At 35.0% G+C, this 16,481-nt stretch overlaps 1 protein-coding gene across 3 annotated transcripts in view; it reads right to left on the bottom strand.

Annotated features, from left to right (window-relative positions):
- Positions 1 to 16,481, bottom strand: part of LOC145670407 (diacylglycerol kinase epsilon-like) — a 126,828-nt gene that overhangs the window by 60,436 nt on the left and 49,911 nt on the right. The window lies entirely within an intron of this gene.

The following is a 16,481-nucleotide window of genomic DNA, read 5'->3' as shown; positions in this document are numbered from 1 at the left end:
ATTCAAAAAGGTTTTTCCTGTTTAAAACAGGGCTCCTAAGTTTCAAAACTTAGGGGAAAAAAGTTCTGCTGTTCTATGACTCTTTCTAAAAGAATATCCTGCACTCGATAATGTTTATTTGGTAATTCTAGGCTAACGGAACTCATGTTTGCTGATCAGGGGCGGCGATTCGGGGGGCAGTTGACCCCCACTTTTTGGAGTGACCCCTTAATGTATATAGTTTCATTTGGAAATATAAAGTTTTTGTATGTATTACTGGCTCATGGAAAGGAAAAAATGGTGCCATATGCCGTTGCGTGAGTACGTATTGGTTATCTATCTTCCAGTGGAGTTAAGAAAGCTACAGAAATTGCGTTTTAATTGCAATTCAAAGCAATTAATATTGCAATTTGCAATTGCGTATTTCTTTAAATGTCGTAGTATTTAAGTTGTAAATGCTTTCAGTATTTACTATCTTTCACTTTCTAGAGTATTAATATATATTTAATGACATGTGTGGAATTAAAAATATAAGTTGTTTATTAATCCCCAGTTTCGATGTAACTTCTACAAAACAAAACTCATTATTCATTACAATAATTATTATTATCCTTGCTATTTATTTGTTTTGTGAATTTGTTATTAAATAATCTGATCACACAATTTTCTAGACAATTTTTTAAGATGTTCATGAGCAAGGAATCAAATCCCTTCTTACACCTTCGTTGTTTAAGAGTACAAAGGGCTAGTACCTACTTTCGTTGCTCTTGTTAATTTACTTAATAAAATGTGAAATGCGATATACAATATTTTAACTGAAAAAGATATTATCCTATTAGTTATACAACCTTTCGTCAATCAAAGTGTTAGAAACAACCAGGAAAACTAACACTGATATACAAATATTCAGATCATGTTTTGCCCCCCCTACTTTTAACGTCCAATCGCCGCCACTGTTGCTGATTACTATTCAATATACACTTTGTAGTGACAACCATTTCCTTTGGAATAATGTTCTGAAAGGGTACTTCCAATTCCAGGCCCTCTCGTGACCATTGTCATTGGTAAGAAACAATTTGATTCTGCTAATTTTCCGTCAATTGTTCGGCGAAAGCTGAAACTGAAGCACAAAGAAAGGAGAAACAAACAGTCAGTGGCATTTACCTAAAAGTATTACTTTCTCCCTCACAGCTTAGAAGCATAAGTGAGGTGTAGTGTCTCCTTCAGGAAAAGGCATCTGGAGTAGTAGTCCCCCCGTTATGGCTTAATGGCTCAAAGGTCAAAGGTCAATGACCTTGGCCCGGGGTAAATGACCGAGGGGTACCTAGGACCACCCCCTCTAAATTTTGGCAGGGGTACCTTGGCCCACCCCTTAAATTTTGGCAGGGTTACATAGGACCACCCCCCTTAAATTTTGGAAATTGCCAAATCTAAAAATTGGGTGTGGTAGCCTAGGACCAGGGTATGTACATCTATTAGTATTGGGTGTCTATGTCGTTCCCTTTCATGGGTAAAAAATTGCCAAAAATTGAAATTTCGGGGTTTTTTGACCTAATTTATCCCCTTTGATGAGGTATTATTACCCTATATAGTTATATGGGCGTATACAGGGGTTCATTACCTTTCATAACATATGGGTATATTAATGCACCCATTGAGAAATTTGGGAGGGGTACCTTGGCCCACCACTTAAATTTTGGAAATTGCCCAATTTAAACATTTGGTATTATAGTACAGGACCCTAATATGTATTATGATAAATTTGGGTGGTCCACCTCGTTTCCTTTTAGGGGTACCAAATTGCCAAAATATAAACGTAAGCAATACGTTATACCACGTGTTTGGTTTTTGGCTCAATTTATCCCCTTTGATGAGGTGTTATTACCTTATATGGTTATATGGTCATGTATAGGGGTCCATTACCTTTCATAAGACATGGGTATATTAATGCACCCCTTGAAAAATTTGGGAAGGGTACCATGGCCCACCCCTTAAATTTTGGAAATTGACCAATTTCAACATTGGGTATTATAGTATTGGACCCTAACATGTATTATGATAAATTTGGGTGGTCCACCTCATTTCCTTTTAGGGGTACAAAATTGCCAAAATATAAACGTAAGCAATACGTTGTACCACGTGTTTGGTTTTCGACCTAATTTATCTCCTTGGATGTGGTCCTATTACCTTATATGATTATATGGTCATGTATAGGGGTCCATTCCTTTCATAAGACATAGGTACATTTGTGCACCCCTTTAAATTTTTGGATGGTCCACCCCCTAAATTTTGGCAGGGGTACATAGGACCACCCCCCTTAAATTTTGGAAATTGCCAAATCTAAAAATTTGGTATGGTAGCCTAGGACCATAGTATGTACCTCTATCAGTATTGGGTGTCTATGTCGTTCCCTTTCATGGGTAAAAAATTGCCAAAAATTCAAATTTTGGGGTTTTTTGACCTAATTTATCCCCTTGGATGAGGTGTTATTACCTTATATAGTTATATGGGCGTATACAGGGGTCCATTACCTTTCATAAGATATGGGTATATTTGTGCACTCCTTTAAAAATTTGGGAGGGGTACCTTGGCCCACCCCTTAAATTTTGGAAATTGACCAATTTAAACATTGGGTATTATAGCACAGGACCCTAATATGTATCTTGATAAATTTGGGCGGTCCACCTCATTCCCTTCTAGGGGTACAAAATTGCCAAAACTATAAACGTAAGCAATACGTTATACCACGTGTTTGGTTTTGGTCGATTTTATTCCCTTTGATGATGTGTTATTATCCTATATAGTTATATGGTCATGTATAGGGGTCCATTACCTTTCATAAGATATGGGTATATTTGTGCACTCCTTTAAAAATTTGGGAGGAGTACTTTGGCCCACCCTTAAATTTTGGAAATTGCCCAATTTAAACATTTGGTATTATAGTACCGGATCCTAACATGTAGTATGATAAATTTGGATGGTCCACCTCATTTCCTTCTAGGGGTACAAAATTGTCAAAATATAAACGTAAGCAATACGTTGTACCACGTGTTTGGTCTTTTGGCCCAATTTATCCTCTTGGATGAGGTTCTATTACCTTATATGGTTATATGGTTATGTATAGGGGTCTATTCCCTATCATAAGACATAGGTACATTTGTGCACTCCTTTAAAAATTTGGGAGGGGTACTTTGGCCCACCCCTTAAATTTTAGAAATTGCTCATTTTATATATTTGGTATTATAGTACTGGACCCTAACATGTATTATGATAAATTTGGGTGGTCCACCTCGTTCCCTTTTAGGGGTACAAATTGCCAAATTTTAGTACAACCACGTGTTTGGTTTGACCTAAGTTATCCCCTTGGATGAGGTTCTATTACCTTATATGGTTATATGGTTATGTATAGGGGTCTATTCCCTATCATAAGACCCTTTACATTTGTGCACTCCTTTAAAAATTTGGGAGGGGTACTTTGGCCCACCCCTTTAATTTTGGAAATTGACCCTTTTTACATGTTTGGTATTATAGTATAGAACCCTAATATATATTACTATAAATTTGGGTGGTTCACCACGTTTCCTTTGATGGGTACGAAATTGCCAAATTTTAGTACAACCACGTGTTTGGTTTTGGCTCAATTTATCCCCTTGGATGAGGTCCTATTACCTTATATGGTTATATGATCATGTATAGGGGTCCATTCCATATCCCTTAAATTTTGGAAATTTTCCAATTTAAGCATTCGGTATCATAGTACATGACCTCAACATGTATCATGATAAATTTGGGTGGTCCATCTTGTTCCCTTTCATGGGTAAAAATTACTAAAATATAAACATAAGCAATATGTTGTACCATGCGTTTGGTTTTTGGCCCAATTTCTTCCCTTTGATGGGGTTCTATTACCTTATATGGTTATATGGTCATGTATATGGGTTCATTTTCTATCATAAGACATGGGTACATTGACGCACCCCTTGAAAAATTTGGGAGGGGTATCTTGGCTCATCCACTCGGTTTTAGAAATTGTTTTAATATAAGCATTTGGTATCATAGTACAGGACTTCAATATGTACCACTATAAATTTGGATGGTCCACATCGTTCCCTTTCATGGGTAAAGAACTACCAAAAATCGAATTTCGGAGGTTATTGACACCTATTTAGCACGTTATATGGTTTATTACCTTTATATGTTTATGTTCCCTTTTAAATTTGGGAATTATCAAATAACAAAATTCGGTAAACGTTTTCTAGGACCCATTGGTGTTCCTCTTATGGCCAAATATTCAAAATTTAAATGTTATTGACCGGCTTTATTATTGAATAAGTACAGGATTTATTACTTTTTTTCATAAGACACAGGTGTATTTGTGTACCAATCTTAAATTTTGGGAGGGGGTACATTTCTTATTGTCATATCAATAATTGGTAAATGTTCTTTGGGTAAATCATTGTGATCACGTGATCAGTTATTGACCTATGATGGGATTAGGAGTCCAGGACATTGGTACATTGAAACTTTGTAGGATAATTTGAGAATGCGTCATTGGTATTGATTATTACAGCCAAATATAAACGTAAGCAAGACGTTGTACCACGTGATTGACCTTGAGTTTTAGAAATCTGATAGCTAACCTTATTGAATCTTATGACTCATAGTCTTAAGGGAATACATGCTACAACACTGGCAAAGTTATTGTTGATGCAATTTGATTGGCTGATCACTATCTTTCCTGCAATCTGATTGGTTGATGAGTTTTAAATCTTTGCTGTATTCAGTTTTTAAGTTTTGTTTTACATTTAAAAATCTTGTTTTCGTTCAACATTTTGCACTCAATGATAAATATGATCAAAACCGTTTATTTGTTAATCGAATAGTTAAAAACCGGATAAAGTTTGACGGTTAACCGTGACACGTAAAAATTTTTTAGTTTGAAATTTTTTTTTGCTTGAAACATTTTTTGTTTGAATTTTTTGTTTCAGAATTTTGTTTGAAATTTTTTTGACAACTTTTGTTTCAAAATTTTTTGTTTAAAATTTTTTTGTTTGAAATTTTTTTCGTTTCAAATTTTTGTTTAAAATTTTTGTTTGAAATTTTTCGTTTCCAAATTTTTTGTTTGAAATTTTTTGTTTCAAAATTTTGTTTGAAATTTTTTTCGTTTGAAATTTTTTTGTTTGAATGTTTTTCGTTTCAAAATTTTGTTTCAAAGATTTTTGTTCTAAATTTTTTGTTTCAAAGTTTGGTTTGACATTTTTAAAGTTTGTGCACTTATTAGTAAAGAACTGGAACTGTTTAGAACAAAAACCTTTGACAACATTGTGGTGCAATAGTACACGTCAGAACCTGGGGTTGTACTTGAAATGAAAAAACACAATTCATTGAAATGGATCATTTTATTACACTCCACATACATCCATACCAGATAGTGGTTCTGGATATTGTCGATACAATGTATTTTGAACTTCTTGCACTAGTTTGTCTTTAGCATATAATTTTAATTCCAATTGAAGTCTTTTAAGGTCTATTGCGATATCAATTGGTGGAAACTCAATGTCCATTTGATCACAAATAAACTGTTTATCAATACAGGTATGCACCCACGAACGATGTTGACAACCATCACAATATCTAGATACATGTTGTACAATATGCATAACACATTTTTCAAAATAGTACTTTTTCAGGAATATACTAGTTTTGTTGCACACTTCCACTGCATGTTTCACACACTGAAATACGTTGATGAATTTGTTCCATTCTGTTTGTGTTAGATACACCATGTTGCGAGGACATGGAATGTACTCTTTTTACGTAACAGCACCATCTTCTCTTCGAGGACCACTTCATGATTTGAGCCTAATGATTTGACTATGGTCACATTTAGCTCATCGTTCATTTGGTTGATTCGTGCCATTCTTCACAGGTCAGTTGTACACCAAGTTGTTCTGCTTTGCCCAATCGAATCACTGGTTCAAATGTTCTAGCACTGATACCAATCATCACATGTTTTGTTTGTTGGATAATAGCTTGCGAAGATGAATTCTTTATCGTTAGAAGTACACATCTTTCCTCCTGAAAAGCACTTGATCAAATGATTTCGTGGGATGACACTGTATTGGTTGATTTATAGCTATTGCTGACGTCATTGGTAAGGAATGTGCTGACGTTTGAATTCATGGTTTCATCACAGTTCCTGACGTCATGCTGACCAACCAAATTCATACAACTACAGCTGACGTTTGAATTCATGATTTCATCACAATTGCTGACGAATCCGGCTGTGTACTAAATTCAAACTGATGACTTCGACCCAAGAGTCTTTTATAGCATAAAGATACAGATCCAGTATTTAAGAAACGCAGCAGTTCTTCTTGTTTTGATGCTTCCATGGGTAAATATCTTACTGGTAAAATTATATTCTTATCATTTTCAAGCTTCACTACGATTCTTAATCCAAACTCTGTAGGGATCATTTGGCTAGCTAAGATTCTATAAGGTACATTCTGTTGTAAATCAGTAATCTTGGTAAATGATTTCATCACATCACGTGTGTTTAGAAACTGCAGACAAGTAGCCATGATGATGTTATCATGAATACTAACGCGAACGATAATGCAAACTGATGACGTTTCATTATCATGTTCTGACGTGTACTATTGCACCACAATGTTGCCAGAGGTTTTAGTTCTAAACAGTTCCAGTTCTTTACTAATAAGTGCACAAACTTTAAAAATGTCAAACCAAACTTTGAAACAAAAAATTTAGAACAAAAATCTTTGAAACAAAATTTTGAAACGAAAAACATTCAAACAAAAAAATTTCAAACGAAAAAAATTTCAAACAAAATTTTGAAACAAAAAATTTCAAACAAAAAATTTGGAAACGAAAAATTTCAAACAAAAATTTTAAACAAAAATTTGAAACGAAAAAAATTTCAAACAAAAAAATTTTAAACAAAAAATTTTGAAACAAAAGTTGTCAAAAAAATTTCAAACAAAATTCTGAAACAAAAAATTCAAACAAAAAATGTTTCAAGCAAAAAAAAATTTCAAACTAAAAAATTTTTACGTTTCACGGTTAACCGTCAAACTTTATCCGGTTTTTAACTATTCGATTAACAAATAAACGGTTTTGATCATATTTATCATTGAGTGCAAAATGTTGAACGAAAACAAGATTTTTAAATGTAAAACAAAACTTAAAAACTGAATACAGCAAAGATTTAAAACTCATCAACCAATCAGATTGCACGAAAGATAGTGATCAGCCAATCAGATTGCAGGAAAGATAGTGATCAGCCAATCAAATTGCATCAACAATAACTTTGCCAGTGTTGTAGCATGTATTCCCTTAAGACTATGAGTCATAAGATTCAATAAGGTTAGCTATCAGATTTCTAAAACTCAAGGTCAATCACGTGGTACAACGTCTTGCTTACGTTTATATTTGGCTGTAATAATCAATACCAATGACGCATTCTCAAATTATCCTACAAAGTTTCAATGTACCAATGTCCTGGACTCCTAATCCCATCATAGGTCAATAACTGATCACGTGATCACAATGATTTACCCAAAGAACATTTACCAATTATTGATATGACAATAAGAAATGTACCCCCTCCCAAAATTTAAGATTGGTACACAAATACACCTGTGTCTTATGAAAAAAAGTAATAAATCCTGTACTTATTCAATAATAAAGCCGGTCAATAACATTTAAATTTTGAATATTTGGCCATAAGAGGAACACCAATGGGTCCTAGAAAACGTTTACCGAATTTTGTTATTTGATAATTCCCAAATTTAAAAGGGAACATAAACATATAAAGGTAATAAACCATATAACGTGCTAAATAGGTGTCAATAACCTCCGAAATTCGATTTTTGGTAGTTCTTTACCCATGAAAGGGAACGATGTGGACCATCCAAATTTATAGTGGTACATATTGAAGTCCTGTACTATGATACCAAATGCTTATATTAAAACAATTTCTAAAACCGAGTGGATGAGCCAAGATACCCCTCCCAAATTTTTCAAGGGGTGCGTCAATGTACCCATGTCTTATGATAGAAAATGAACCCATATACATGACCATATAACCATATAAGGTAATAGAACCCCATCAAAGGGAAGAAATTGGGCCAAAAACCAAACGCATGGTACAACATATTGCTTATGTTTATATTTTAGTAATTTTTACCCATGAAAGGGAACAAGATGGACCACCCAAATTTATCATGATACATGTTGAGGTCATGTACTATGATACCGAATGCTTAAATTGGAAAATTTCCAAAATTTAAGGGATATGGAATGGACCCCTATACATGATCATATAACCATATAAGGTAATAGGACCTCATCCAAGGGGATAAATTGAGCCAAAACCAAACACGTGGTTGTACTAAAATTTGGCAATTTCGTACCCATCAAAGGAAACGTGGTGAACCACCCAAATTTATAGTAATATATATTAGGGTTCTATACTATAATACCAAACATGTAAAAAGGGTCAATTTCCAAAATTAAAGGGGTGGGCCAAAGTACCCCTCCCAAATTTTTAAAGGAGTGCACAAATGTAAAGGGTCTTATGATAGGGAATAGACCCCTATACATAACCATATAACCATATAAGGTAATAGAACCTCATCCAAGGGGATAACTTAGGTCAAACCAAACACGTGGTTGTACTAAAATTTGGCAATTTGTACCCCTAAAAGGGAACGAGGTGGACCACCCAAATTTATCATAATACATGTTAGGGTCCAGTACTATAATACCAAATATATAAAATGAGCAATTTCTAAAATTTAAGGGGTGGGCCAAAGTACCCCTCCCAAATTTTTAAAGGAGTGCACAAATGTACCTATGTCTTATGATAGGGAATAGACCCCTATACATAACCATATAACCATATAAGGTAATAGAACCTCATCCAAGAGGATAAATTGGGCCAAAAGACCAAACACGTGGTACAACGTATTGCTTACGTTTATATTTTGACAATTTTGTACCCCTAGAAGGAAACGAGGTGGACCATCCAAATTTATCATACTACATGTTAGGATCCGGTACTATAATACCAAATGTTTAAATTGGGCAATTTCCAAAATTTAAGGGTGGGCCAAAGTACTCCTCCCAAATTTTTAAAGGAGTGCACAAATATACCCATATCTTATGAAAGGTAATGGACCCCTATACATGACCATATAACTATATAAGATAATAACACATCATCAAAGGGAATAAAATCGACCAAAACCAAACACGTGGTATAACGTATTGCTTACGTTTATAGTTTTGGCAATTTTGTACCCCTAGAAGGGAATGAGGTGGACCGCCCAAATTTATCAAGATACATATTAGGGTCCTGTGCTATAATACCCAATGTTTAAATTGGTCAATTTCCAAAATTTAAGGGGTGGGCCAAGGTACCCCTCCCAAATTTTTAAAGGAGTGCACAAATATACCCATATCTTATGAAAGGTAATGGACCCCTGTATACGCCCATATAACTATATAAGGTAATAACACCTCATCCAAGGGGATAAATTAGGTCAAAAAACCCCGAAATTTGAATTTTTGGCAATTTTTTACCCATGAAAGGGAACGACATAGACACCCAATACTGATAGAGGTACATACTATGGTCCTAGGCTACCATACCAAATTTTTAGATTTGGCAATTTCCAAAATTTAAGGGGGTGGTCCTATGTACCCCTGCCAAAATTTAGGGGGTGGACCATCCAAAAATTTAAAGGGGTGCACAAATGTACCTATGTCTTATGAAAGGAATGGACCCCTATACATGACCATATAATCATATAAGGTAATAGGACCACATCCAAGGAGATAAATTAGGTCGAAAACCAAACACGTGGTACAACGTATTGCTTACGTTTATATTTTGGCAATTTTGTACCCCTAAAAGGAAATGAGGTGGACCACCCAAATTTATCATAATACATGTTAGGGTCCAATACTATAATACCCAATGTTGAAATTGGTCAATTTCCAAAATTTAAGGGGTGGGCCATGGTACCCTTCCCAAATTTTTCAAGGGGTGCATTAATATACCCATGTCTTATGAAAGGTAATGGACCCCTATACATGACCATATAACCATATAAGGTAATAACACCTCATCAAAGGGGATAAATTGAGCCAAAAACCAAACACGTGGTATAACGTATTGCTTACGTTTATATTTTGGCAATTTGGTACCCCTAAAAGGAAACGAGGTGGACCACCCAAATTTATCATAATACATATTAGGGTCCTGTACTATAATACCAAATGTTTAAATTGGGCAATTTCCAAAATTTAAGTGGTGGGCCAAGGTACCCCTCCCAAATTTCTCAATGGGTGCATTAATATACCCATATGTTATGAAAGGTAATGAACCCCTGTATACGCCCATATAACTATATAGGGTAATAATACCTCATCAAAGGGGATAAATTAGGTCAAAAAACCCCGAAATTTCAATTTTTGGCAATTTTTTACCCATGAAAGGGAACGACATAGACACCCAATACTAATAGATGTACATACCCTGGTCCTAGGCTACCACACCCAATTTTAGATTTGGCAATTTCCAAAATTTAAGGGGGGTGGTCCTATGTAACCCTGCCAAAATTTAAGGGGTGGGCCAAGGTACCCCTGCCAAAATTTAGAGGGGGTGGTCCTAGGTACCCCTCGGTCATTGACCCCGGGCCAAGGTCATTGACCTTTGACCTTTGAGCCATTAAGCCATAACGGGGGGACTACTACTTCTGGGAACCAAAAAGCCTACCCTTATACAAAACACTTATTTTGTAATAGTAAAATAAAAATGTGAACAATGCTGTATGATAGTAGTTGATGTAATCGTGGCACTAAATGTAGATGTTAGAATAGGCCTGTCACACAGATCTCTGACTACTCTATAAAATAGAAGTTTCAGAGAAGACTGTAAATGTTAGTCAACTAAGTTTATCTGTTGAAACGAAGGTAATAAAAGGTTATTTAATGTGTTATTTGCTGAGCGCAACAATTAGTACACTAAGAAAGAATTCTTTTGTTTCATGCGAGAAAACAAAATTTTTTACACTTATGACTTCCCTCACGAGCTGACTCTGAGTGAAAATCATAGGACTAAAAGGAGTAATGAGCCGAAGAAGAAAAGCGATATGAAGCAAACGAAGTAGGAAATGGATGGTGCCACATTCAAAGAGGAAAATTAAATCTGAAAAACAAAGACAGACATTGTTCTGTAGGATATTAAATTCCGGAGGAATTTTTCAGTGTAGGAAACTACTAATTTATATTTAGAAATGCAAAAATATTACGCACTCTAACATATGTGATTTTATGCAACATCAAGTGTTTTTCACACTATCCTCATTTTTGCTCTCACCTTGAATCATCGATGCCGCTGTCTCTTGCGAAACCAACCCTGTGCTAACTCATAGGTCCCATGCTATACTCCTGCTCCGAATCGGTTAAATATCATCCTCGCTATTAATGACCACCTATCGTAAGTTGCTTTTTTCTGCAGTCTCTTTTTAAATGGTATTCCCCCGATGCGTATTTATACCTTAAAGAAAGTCCTCATAAAGTGAATCTGCACTCATGAATTCAACTTCTACCCTGAGAAACAATTTTTAAGACATTACGAATAAATTTCGTGAGGAAATAACTACGTATAATAAAAAAAGCACATTATCATTCGAGACACATCATATGCAGGCATATTGTCAATCTGTACGCAACAACCTGAGCATGCGTCAAAGTAATAACATGCCAGAACGTCTTAGGAAATCATTTAAATCAAGAAAAGTGAAAGAAGTGTTTTTTTTTAATTTCACGGAATACTCTCAATCTACGCCAATTTTGGGAAGTAACCAGCGGTACTTAGCTCTAATATTCTTTAATTTTATAGTTAATATATAACACAAATTACTGCTAGTATGCATCAAAAGAATAACAATTTTCCGTGTCCACATTATACTCGATTTTAGTGCCACCGCATAGCGATTTTCGTTTGTTTTCTTTGATACAATGTTGGATAGAAATAGAACAAGTTCTAATTTAGAACAATTGTATCAAATGTTGTAACCAACCCAAAAGTTGTATACAACTTGGTATCATACATGTTCAAATTTCACCTAAATGAAATATTTGTTAAAATATATTATGGGATATTGTTCGTCTATAACGGGCACAATACCCATTCAAAAGTTACTATTCAATATCGTTTGTTGCTTTTCATTATTATTATTATTATTATTATTATTATTATTATTATTATTATTATTATTACTATTATTTATGAACTGAAGTTTGTGGTTTTATTCCCAACGTATAAACTGTAACCAGGCTTGGACCTACAAATTTTTGTGCAGGTTGTCGAAAGTTAGGAGGGGTACAATATTACAAGACACAGACACGATGTTATGCTGCACAGAGTAAACGATAAATAATTTCCAAGTTGCAGAAGTCATGAACCCTAGAAACACTTTCTATATTTTGCTTTTGAAAAGCGAGTATATTTGTGTCATGCTAAAGAAACAAATATGTTTTTGATAACCTGATATTTTAGTTTTAAACTGTAAAAGTAACATGGGTATCGCAACAATAACAAGAGCCAGAGGAATTTTAACCGGGCAATCATGTCGTCTCTTATTACGTGAGGCGGCACGTACCAAAGGACTTACATTATTTTACCTAGGGATGACCATAAATATGATGATAATCGATTATTGACAACTAATTTGTTTGTTAAATTAAACAATTATAAGTACAATACAGAAACCATAGCTTGCTTCCACATTCTCAATAGAATTTTTGCATTGTCAAGTAACTTTGTAACTAGTTACATAAATCAAATAATATTGTAGTTTTATAATTATTTGCTGAAATAGTATGCAATGAGTAAGGCATATTGGTTAAAAAATACAAATTCATGTTTATTAGCGCTACTTCAAATAGATATCATCATATGCAAAGTACTGTCCCTTAGTATATGAAAATTCGTGTCCCTTGATACTTGGATCGCCATATTTATTGCCCAATTTAACGAAAGGAGTGCATATTAAATTAAAGTCACCAGAATATAGAAGTAATACATAGGTATCTAAAATATGCTGGAGCATTTACTTGTTACTTCCACTCAGGGCCTACACGTAACAAGAAGAACTCCAAATGTCATCAAAAAAGAAAAAAATATGTACGAAAAAAACATATATTGCTTCCCAGTTCACTTTGTTTCTCTCTACGTGCAATTACTTTATGTTGCCCAAATGAAGTATAGAAAATTAAATTCAGTGATAGGAACGCAAAATTGGTACGAAATACAGGAGGGCCGAAGGTGCCATGTCCCCTGGTACATTATGTTCATGGAACACATAACTTCCGCTACTTTACCTATATTCATAGGAAAAAAATAAAGAACTAGATTGTTTTTTTAATAAGAAACGAAAGAATACACATATAGTGTAAGATCAAATCTTTCAGCCGTCTGTTAAAGCAAGTATAGTTCTATTAAGGAAGTGTACAAATGTCTGCCAGGTTACTAAGACTACATACGGTCCAGATCAAATGGACTTTCAATGGTGGACCCTGGGACAGAGGAAACACAATCATTAAAAAGTAAGTTTTTTTAAGGGTCCGGGTTCGTTGGATCCCTCCGTGGGTGTCCCTGGCTGTAACTATATTTCCCGACGGCTGATACTAACGATGCAACTACAACACTACGCTAAGAATCTCATATGCAATTCAGGAATATTACAAGGGTTGTCTTATATGTGTTGCAAAACGTTGAATATATTAAAGATATTTAATGATTTAAAATAAAAGTCATTTTATACCATTTAATTAGTTTTCTCTCTTTCTCTGTTAAAATATTGCGATCAACATTATTATCAATCAATACTGCTGGTTAAATCTTGGTTTCGTTAAATGTTGTTTCAAATTTTACAATCACTTCTGCTTCTCCATCAGGGACACTTATCATATGTCTTCCCGAAAATTTTAAATTGTAAAGTGTGTAATCTAACATTTCATTGAAAAGATAATGGAAAACAAACACCTTTATATACATACAAACATCTTCCTATAAAGCAAGTCCCTCAAGTCCGTTTACAAGTCTTCTCCTTTCGTATTGTTGATCTGGTTCTTTTCTAGTTGCATTTTGTTTTTTAATATTTAAGTTGTACGGGAAGTTAGCTATCTATATTTCTGCGACTCGGTAGTTTTACATACCATTATTTGCTTTTTAGTAAAAAAATGTTTTGTGTATAAAAAATGATTGTATTTCTTTGTTCGCAAAGCTTTATGTAATACTATTAAACTACAACGATTTATTGTAAAGCTTAAAATGAAAAGATTTTACACTTTACTTTAAATACAGAAACGAATAAATATTAGCCCATGACTGTTTTTTTTATAAAAAGATATAGAATACTTTTAAATTATATCATTGTTTGTATATTTATTTGTGCTTCTATTAGATGTATGAGTAAACTGAGAACATGATAGTTAACGTTTACTAATAATGTAGTTTCGCCTAGAATTGCACGAGTAAAACAGTAATAAAAAGTTATGAGTTTTCATAATTAGAGTAGACTTTAGGTAGTTATTTAGTAGTAATATGATATATAAAATATACAATTTTCAGCAAATTTCTGATGTAATAGATTTTTACTGAACTGTTTTACATGACAGTGTCGTGTTAGGAGAGCTAAATAACTTTAAGACATGATAATGAGTGTGGTGCAAGGGGGACACACTCAGAAGAAAATATAAAAATCAATATTGCATCTCCTACGATAAATGCTTCCGTTTAAAACTAGCCTAAGTGAATTGAACAGAAATAAAATCTTAACTATAATGAATAGTGTTGCATACATTAGAGGAAGTCAATTAGCAACACTGAAAGCGAAGGTGAAAATGCAAAAGCACAAATTTCGAATAATAGAAATGGAATGAGAATGAGCTAAACGTAAAATTAGAGGAAGGAAATGAATGTAATATATGAATGTGAGTATCTGAAGAGGGTAATAGACATAACAGATCTAATTTTGTTTTGCATTGCTTTACGCTTCATAATTTTTTAAGGCTCGTACGTAACAAGGCCTCATTACAGAATGAGGCCCGAACGATAATGTTTGTAATACGTCTGGAAAGCAGTTAATCACAAATTTGGTTACTGCTGAACGTGCTGAAGGCTAAAGGAAAAAGGAAGAGCACGTTTTCAATATACTACTCTCTGCCGTACTCTTAGTCTCCCTTCCACCACTGCTGCCACTGCGCTTTATTCTGAGACCCGAGTTCCACCTTTAGCAATTCACTTGAAACACCTCTCAAACAAATTCTGTCTTCAACGTTTCCAATTTACACGATCCTCTCTCCTCCCTAAACTCACTCTGCTTCGACACCTTCATACAGGCCACAAACGTTCTCCATATCTAGCATCTCTCCCTTTCATATACTCCAGTTATCTAGATCTTGCACCACATTTATTACACATCCAGCGCACGCATACTCTCCCTTGCTACTTGCATGACTATCCAGTTCTTTCCCAATCTTTTTCTATAATTTTTCCCCCATACCCTTCTCCCCACCTTTTCCCTCCCGCAACTTACCAACATTGCTTTTCCTCATCCATTCCTCCTCTCCCTCAGGACACTGTTCATTTGTACTGCGATGGTTCTGGCCAGGGCGTGCATTTGGGATCAGCCTTCTACGATTCCTCTCTGCAACAATGTTTCAGCTTTCAACTGCCCCATTATGTCTCTACCTTTCTCACTGAAGCTTATGCCTTGTTTGCGACTCTTCTTCACTCTCTTCACCATCAGTATACATCTATCTGTAACGCCACTGATTCTAAATCTCTCCTCCAATCCTTACAATCTTCCCCCTGGACTTCAAAATCCTCCTGGATTCTTTATGAAATTCGTTTTCTTTTATACCGCCGGACTTCCCTCAACTATACTACTTGCTTAATTTGGTCCAAAGGCCACGTCAACATCCTCGGGAATTCTCTTGCCGATGCCGCCGCCCGTTTCGGAGCCCTGCATGGCACTCCCATCGATCTTTCAGTCTCGCCTATTGACCTTTTTCCACGACTTATTACACTTCATTATCAACGCTGGACTGCTTATAATGCCTCCTGTACAAAGGCACGTTGGTACTGGTACCATCCTTGCTCTCTCCGCTCTCCATCTTGGTTTATTCAACATCCTTTCTCTCCCTCCTACCTCCATTTTCTGCTCCGTAACAGACTTCACATTCTGTATACTCCCCAACGCTTATATCTTCTCCGAAAACGTATTACTCCACTTTGTAATTGTGGTCTCGATACTGGCTCTATCGATCATCTCATTTTCTCTTGCCCTCTCTATCAACAATATCGCCCGCCATTTCTCTCTATTCTTCATAAATTTCACGGTTCTGGCCCTTTTAATGTAGATTCGTTCATTTTCACCTTATCTCCACCTGTTCTTACTGCC

Source organism: Thermobia domestica, chromosome 14 (genome assembly GCF_964235325.1).
Source record: "Thermobia domestica chromosome 14, izTheDome1.hap1.1, whole genome shotgun sequence".
Classification (NCBI taxonomy): domain Eukaryota; kingdom Metazoa; phylum Arthropoda; class Insecta; order Zygentoma; family Lepismatidae; genus Thermobia; species Thermobia domestica.
Note: the sequence above shows the minus strand (reverse complement) of the source record. Positions and strands in the feature narration are given on the sequence as shown.